Genomic DNA, 6,534 nt, shown 5'->3' with positions numbered 1-6,534 from the left:
CTGGAGCGTATTACTATACATTATAAACACTTGGTTGTATTACACTGACTGGAACTGGAGCATATTACTATACAGGATAAACATTTGGTTTTATTACACTGTCTGGAACTGGAGCGTATTACTATACATTATAAACAGTTGGTTGTATTACACTGACGGGGACTGAAGCCTATTACTATACATGATAAACATTTGGTTTTATTATACTGACTGGAACTGGAGCATATTACTATACAGGATAAACATTTTAAGCTCCAGTTCCAGTCAGTGTAATAAAACCAAATGTTTATCATGTATAGTAATATGCTCCAGTTCCAGTCAGTGTAATAAAACCAAATGTTTATCCTGTATAGTAATACGCTCCAGTTCCAGTCAGTGTAATAAAACCAAATGTTTATCATGTATAGTAATACGCTCCAGTTTCAGTCAGTGTAATAAAACCAAATGTTTATCATGTATAGTAATATGCTCCAGTCAGTGTAATAAAACTACTATACATGATAAACATTTGGTTTTATTACACTGACTGGAACTGGAGCGATTACTATACATTATAAACACTTGGTTGTATTACACTGACTGGAACTGGAGCATATTACTATACAGGATAAACATTTGGTTTTATTACACTGTCTGGAACTGGAGCGTATTACTATACATTATAAACACTTGGTTTTATTACACTGACTGGAACTGGAGCGTATTACTATACATGATAAACACTTGGTTTTATTATACTGACTGGAACTGGAGCGTATTACTATACAGAATAAACACTTGGTTTTATTATACTGACTGGAACTGGAGCATATTACTATACAGGATAAACACTTGTATGCTTGACCTTCATCGTTTCCCAAACGTGTTAACATATGGTTGTTGTACACCACAGTATATAAAACTACCGTCCTGATTGTCCTGATGATCTCTGGTACTGAGTAAAAGCATCGTCAGCTATGGAATGACAGGTATAGTGTGGTTGACATTGTTACCCATGGTGGAATGACAGGTATAGTGTAGTTGACATTGTTACCCATAGTGGAATGACAGGTATAGTGTGGTTGACATTGTTACCTATGATGGAATGACAGGTATAGTGTGGTTGACATTGTTACCATGATGGAATGACAGGTATGGTGTGGTTGACATTGTTACCATGATGGAATGACAGGTATAGTGTGGTTGACATTGTTACCTATGATGGAATGACAGGTATAGTGTGGTTGACATTGTTACACATGATGGAATGACAGGTATGGTGTGGTTGACATTGTTACACATGATGGAATGACAGGTGTAGTGTGGTTGACATTGTTACCCATGATGGAATGACAGGTATGGTATGGTTGACATTGTTACCATGATGGAATGACAGGTATGGTGTGGTTGACATTATTACCCATGATGTAATGACAGGTATAGTGTGGTTGAAATTGTTACCCATGATGGAATGACAGGTGTAGTGTGGTTGATATTGTTACCTATGATGGAATGACAGGTATGGTGTGGTTGACATTGTTACCCATGATGGAATGACAGGTATAGTGTAGTTGAAATTGTTATCATGATGGAATGACAGGTATGGTGTGGTTGACATTGTTACCCATGATGGAATGACAGGTATAGTGTAGTTGACATTGTTACCCATGATGGAATGACAGGTATAGTGTGGTTGACATTGTTACCATGATGGAATGACTATACCTGTCATTCCATCATGGTAACAATGTCAACCACACCATACCTGTGTGGTTGACATTGTTACCTGATGGAATGACAGGTCTATACCTGTCATTCCATCATGGTAACAATGTCAACCACACCATACCTGATAATGACAGGTGTAGTGTGGTTGACATTGTTACCCATTCTTCATTTCTTTCTCTCTGAACTTTTTTTAATATACCAGAGCCTAGAAACACTGTCATGATTTGGGAATTTCACCCTTCCTACACTGTAGAAACAGACTTGTGTAGACGCTTGCACATTTGAGCCTCTAAAGTCTAAACGAAAATGGGAGGAAACTTTCTGAATCACCGAGTGACGAAGGTTATTTGAATTACAATGTACACTTACAAGCGACAACTGAACGGTGAGGTTAATCTTTCCAGTGTGTAAACAGGTTCGAAGCTAATCTTAGTAGTGGAGTATTGATACTTGTGTAATATAGACGTAAATAGGCTTCATGTCTATTGTCCATGTAACCTTTAACCGTTAAAAAAATCGTTAGAGTAGGTGAAACTTCACGTACATTGAGTGGTTAAAAGAGAAACCTGTTGTTAGAGAATGTAAGCTCTTACATTATCTTTATCCTTGCGTCGTTGTTGTTGTTGTAAGACTGTTACCGGGAATTTTACGCTGTTTTTTATTCCTCGATTTTAAGATTTTTCATACAAATGGGCCTAATGGTAGAGTTGAAAGTAGAAGTTGCCATAGCAACCGACTGTTTATGTAGCTGTTCACACAGATATGAAGATTTATACACGTACGTTCTGAATATGAGTAACTTCCACGAATCATTTTGTTGTTCTTCTACGTGTAGGTACGGTTATTAGAACTACTGGCCATTAAAGTCGCTGTTCAAATTCAATTATTTATAAGTTATACTTAGGTAATCAGCTTTTAACGAGTCCAGGAATATTAAAAGATATTTCGAGGAAATTCTTGTGATCCTATTGGTCTTTCATCGCACAGCGTAAGTAGTTCACTAGAACTATTTTCCCACACGAAGAAATAAGCGAATCGTCATTTCTTCGTATTATATACTTACATTATAATCTTGGGTTTGTACTGCGACCGATATAAGAGCTGGAACACCAACTTAGATACATCTAACTCTCTGTGCTCTACGCCTAAAATCCCTTTTCAACTTTTCTTTTCGTTATGTTTACTGTATCTTTTGTGGTTCATTAACTGGGGTATCCGTTTAGTGCACGATGAAGACGTGAGGGGAGGGGGGCAGATCCGAATGCCGACGCCCATAACACACATGAGGGGGGCTAGGCGTACATATTGTGTGACAATATTGTGACAGTTATAAACGGACACACAAAAATACTTTTTTCAAATGAACGTAAATACCAATATAATAGTTTCCACTTGACCACCAGTTATGTAAGTACCACTAGAGTAGTTTCCACTTGACCACTAGCTACGTAAGTACCACTAGAATAGTTTCCACTTGACCACCAGCTATGTAAGTACCACTAGAGTTGATTCCACTTGACCACTAGTTATGTAAGTACCACTAGAGTAGTTTCCACTTGATCACCAGCTATGTAAGTACCACTAGAGTAGTTTTCACTTGACCACTAGCTACGTAGGGACCACTAGAGTTGATTCCACTTGACCACTAGCTATGTAAGTACCACTAGAATAGTTTCCACTTGACCACTAGCTACGTAAGGACCACTAGAGTTGATTCCACTTGACCACCAGCTATTTAAGTACCGCTAGAGTAGTTTCCACTTGACCACCAGATATGTAAATACCACTAAAGTAGTTTTCACTTGACCACTAGCTACGTAAGGACCACTAGAGTTGATTCCACTTGACCACCAGTTATGTAAGTACCACTAGAGTAGTTTCCACTTGACCACTAGCTACGTAAGGACCACTAGAGTTGATTCCACTTGACCACCAGCTATGTAAATACCACTAGAGTAGTTTTCACTTGACCACTAGCTACGTAAGGACCACTAGAGTTGATTCCACTTGACCACTAGTTATGTAAGTACCGCTAGAGTAGTTTCCACTTGACCACTAGTTATGTAAGTACCACTAGAGTTGATTCCACTTGACCACCAGTTATGTAAGTACCACTAGAGTAGTTCCACTTGACCGCCCGATACATAAGGACCACTAGAGTAGTTCCACTTGACCACCAGTTATGTAAGTACCACTAGAGTAGTTTCCACTTGACCACCAGCTATGTAAGTACCACTAGAGTAGTTTCCACTTGACCACTAGCTACGTAAGTACCACTAGAGTTGTTTCCACTTGACCACTAGCTACGTAAGGACCACTAGAGTTGATTCCACTTGACCACTAGCTACGTAAGTACCACTAGAGTATTTTCCACTTGATCACCAGCTATGTAAGTACCACTAGAGTAGTTTCCACTTGACCACCAGTTATGTAAGTACCACTAGATTAGTTTCTACTTGACCACCAGCTATGTAAGTACCACTAGAGTACTTAGCTATGAGCTATGGCATATTCCTCTCAATCAACACTTGCTAAGGTATCACTATGCAGAACCGACAACTCCAAAAACAAACATTACATAAATATGAGAACAATAATAACAACACATAACATTAACATACACACACACAATTAAAAACAATGGCCTGAAAAGGTTGACTCTTACCTATTTCAACTTCATCATCAGGAGTGTAATTGCAACAAGACCTAATAATATTTTTTGGAGGTCATAGATTGGCCTGAATTTAAACATGTCTCGTGTATCTCCTTGAACGTTGTGTGTTATTTATTTTTTGAACATTATACACAAATGCCAAGAAACAATTCTTAACAAAGGAATAATCGTGAAACAATTTTGAAAAGCTGGAGTTACAGTTTTTAACTTAAAAGTCGTTATTCGCACATGTCTGTGTCCTGTACATGTTAAACGGTTCATCTCGGCACATGAAGAGTTCCTGTACATGTTAAAAGGTTGATACCATGTTCTTACACTACCTTAGTAACATGTTCCTACACTACCTTAGTAACATGTTCTTAAACTACCTTAGTACCATGTTCCTGCACCTCCCTAAGTACCATGTTCCTGCACTACCTAAGTACTATGTTCCTACACTACCTTAGTAACATGTTCTTACCCTACCTTAGTACCATGTTCCTACACTACCTTAGTAACATGTTCCTACACTACCTAAGTACCATGTTCCTACACTACCTTAGTACCATGTTCTTACACTACCTTAGTACCATGTTCCTGCACTGCCTAAGTACCATGTTCCTGCACTGCCTAAGTACCATGTTCTTAAACTACCTATATACCATGTTCCTACACTACCTTAGTAACATGTTCTTACCCTACCTTAGTACCATGTTCATACATTACCTTAGTTCCATGTTCCTGCACTACCTATATACCATGTTCCTGCACTACCTAAGTACCATGTTCCTACGCTACCTTAGTAACATGTTCTTACCCTACCTTAGTACCATGTTCCTGCACTGCCTAAGTACCATGTTCCTGCACTACCTAAGTACCATGTTCTTACACTACCTAAGTACCATGTTCCTACACTACCTTAGTAACATGTTCTTACCCTACCTTAGTACCATGTTCCTACACTACCTGAGTACCATCTTCCTGCACTGCCTAAGTTCCATCTTCCTGCACTACCTTAGTACCATGTTCTTACCCTACCTTAGTACCATGTTCATACATTACCTTAGTACCATGTTCCTGCACTACCTAAGTACCATGTTCCTACACTACCTTAGTAACATGTTCTTACCCTACCCAAGTACCATGTTCCTACACTACCTAAGTACAATGTTCTTACACTACCTAAGTACCATGTTCTTAAACTACCTTAGTACCATGTTCCTACATTACCTAAGTACCATGTTATTACACTACCTTAGTACGATGTTTCTACACTACCCAAGTACCATGTTCCTACACTACCTTAGTAACATGTTCCTACACTACCTAAGTACCATGTTCCTACACTACCTAAGTACTATGTTCTTACATTACCTTAGTACCATGTTCCTACACTACCTTAGTAACATGTTCCTACACTACCTTAGTAACATGTTCCTACACTACCTAAGTACCATGTTCCTACACTACCTAAGTACTATGTTCTTACATTACCTTAGTACCATGTTCCTACACTACCTTAGTAACATGTTCCTACACTACCTTAATACCATGTTCCTACACGACCTAAGTACCATGTACCTACACTACCTTAATACCATGTTCCTACACTACCTAAGTACCATGTTCCTACACGACCTAAGTACCATGTACCTACACTACCTTAATACCATGTTCCTACACTACCTAAGTACCATGTTCCTACACTACCTTAGTACCATGTTCTTACACTACCTTAGTACCATGTTCCTGCACTACCTAAGTACCATGTTCCTACACTACCTTAATACCATGTTCCTACACTACCTAAGTACCATGTTCTTACACTACCTTAGTACCATGTTCCTACACTACCTTAGTAACATGTTCTTACCCTACCTTAGTACCATGTTCCTACCATATAGTGTTCATTGTGATTCCCGATTTCAAAAATATTAGGTCGTCAAGAAATTAATGTCGCGTTTTAAACACTTTCATTACCCCCCCCCCAAAAAAAAAACAACAACAAAAAACAAACGTACATCACATATAATAGTTAAACGAACCGCTTAAACGTCACGTTAGTGTAGCTTATGTAATGTGTAATGTTTAGTATGCTCTCATCCCTTATAGTGATGACACACGACGAGATACACATTCGACATGTAATGCTGTTCGAATACAAGAAGGGAAAC

This window comes from Limulus polyphemus, unplaced genomic scaffold, assembly GCF_000517525.1.
Source record: "Limulus polyphemus unplaced genomic scaffold, Limulus_polyphemus-2.1.2 Scaffold9363, whole genome shotgun sequence".
NCBI lineage: Eukaryota > Metazoa > Arthropoda > Merostomata > Xiphosura > Limulidae > Limulus > Limulus polyphemus.
Note: the sequence above shows the minus strand (reverse complement) of the source record.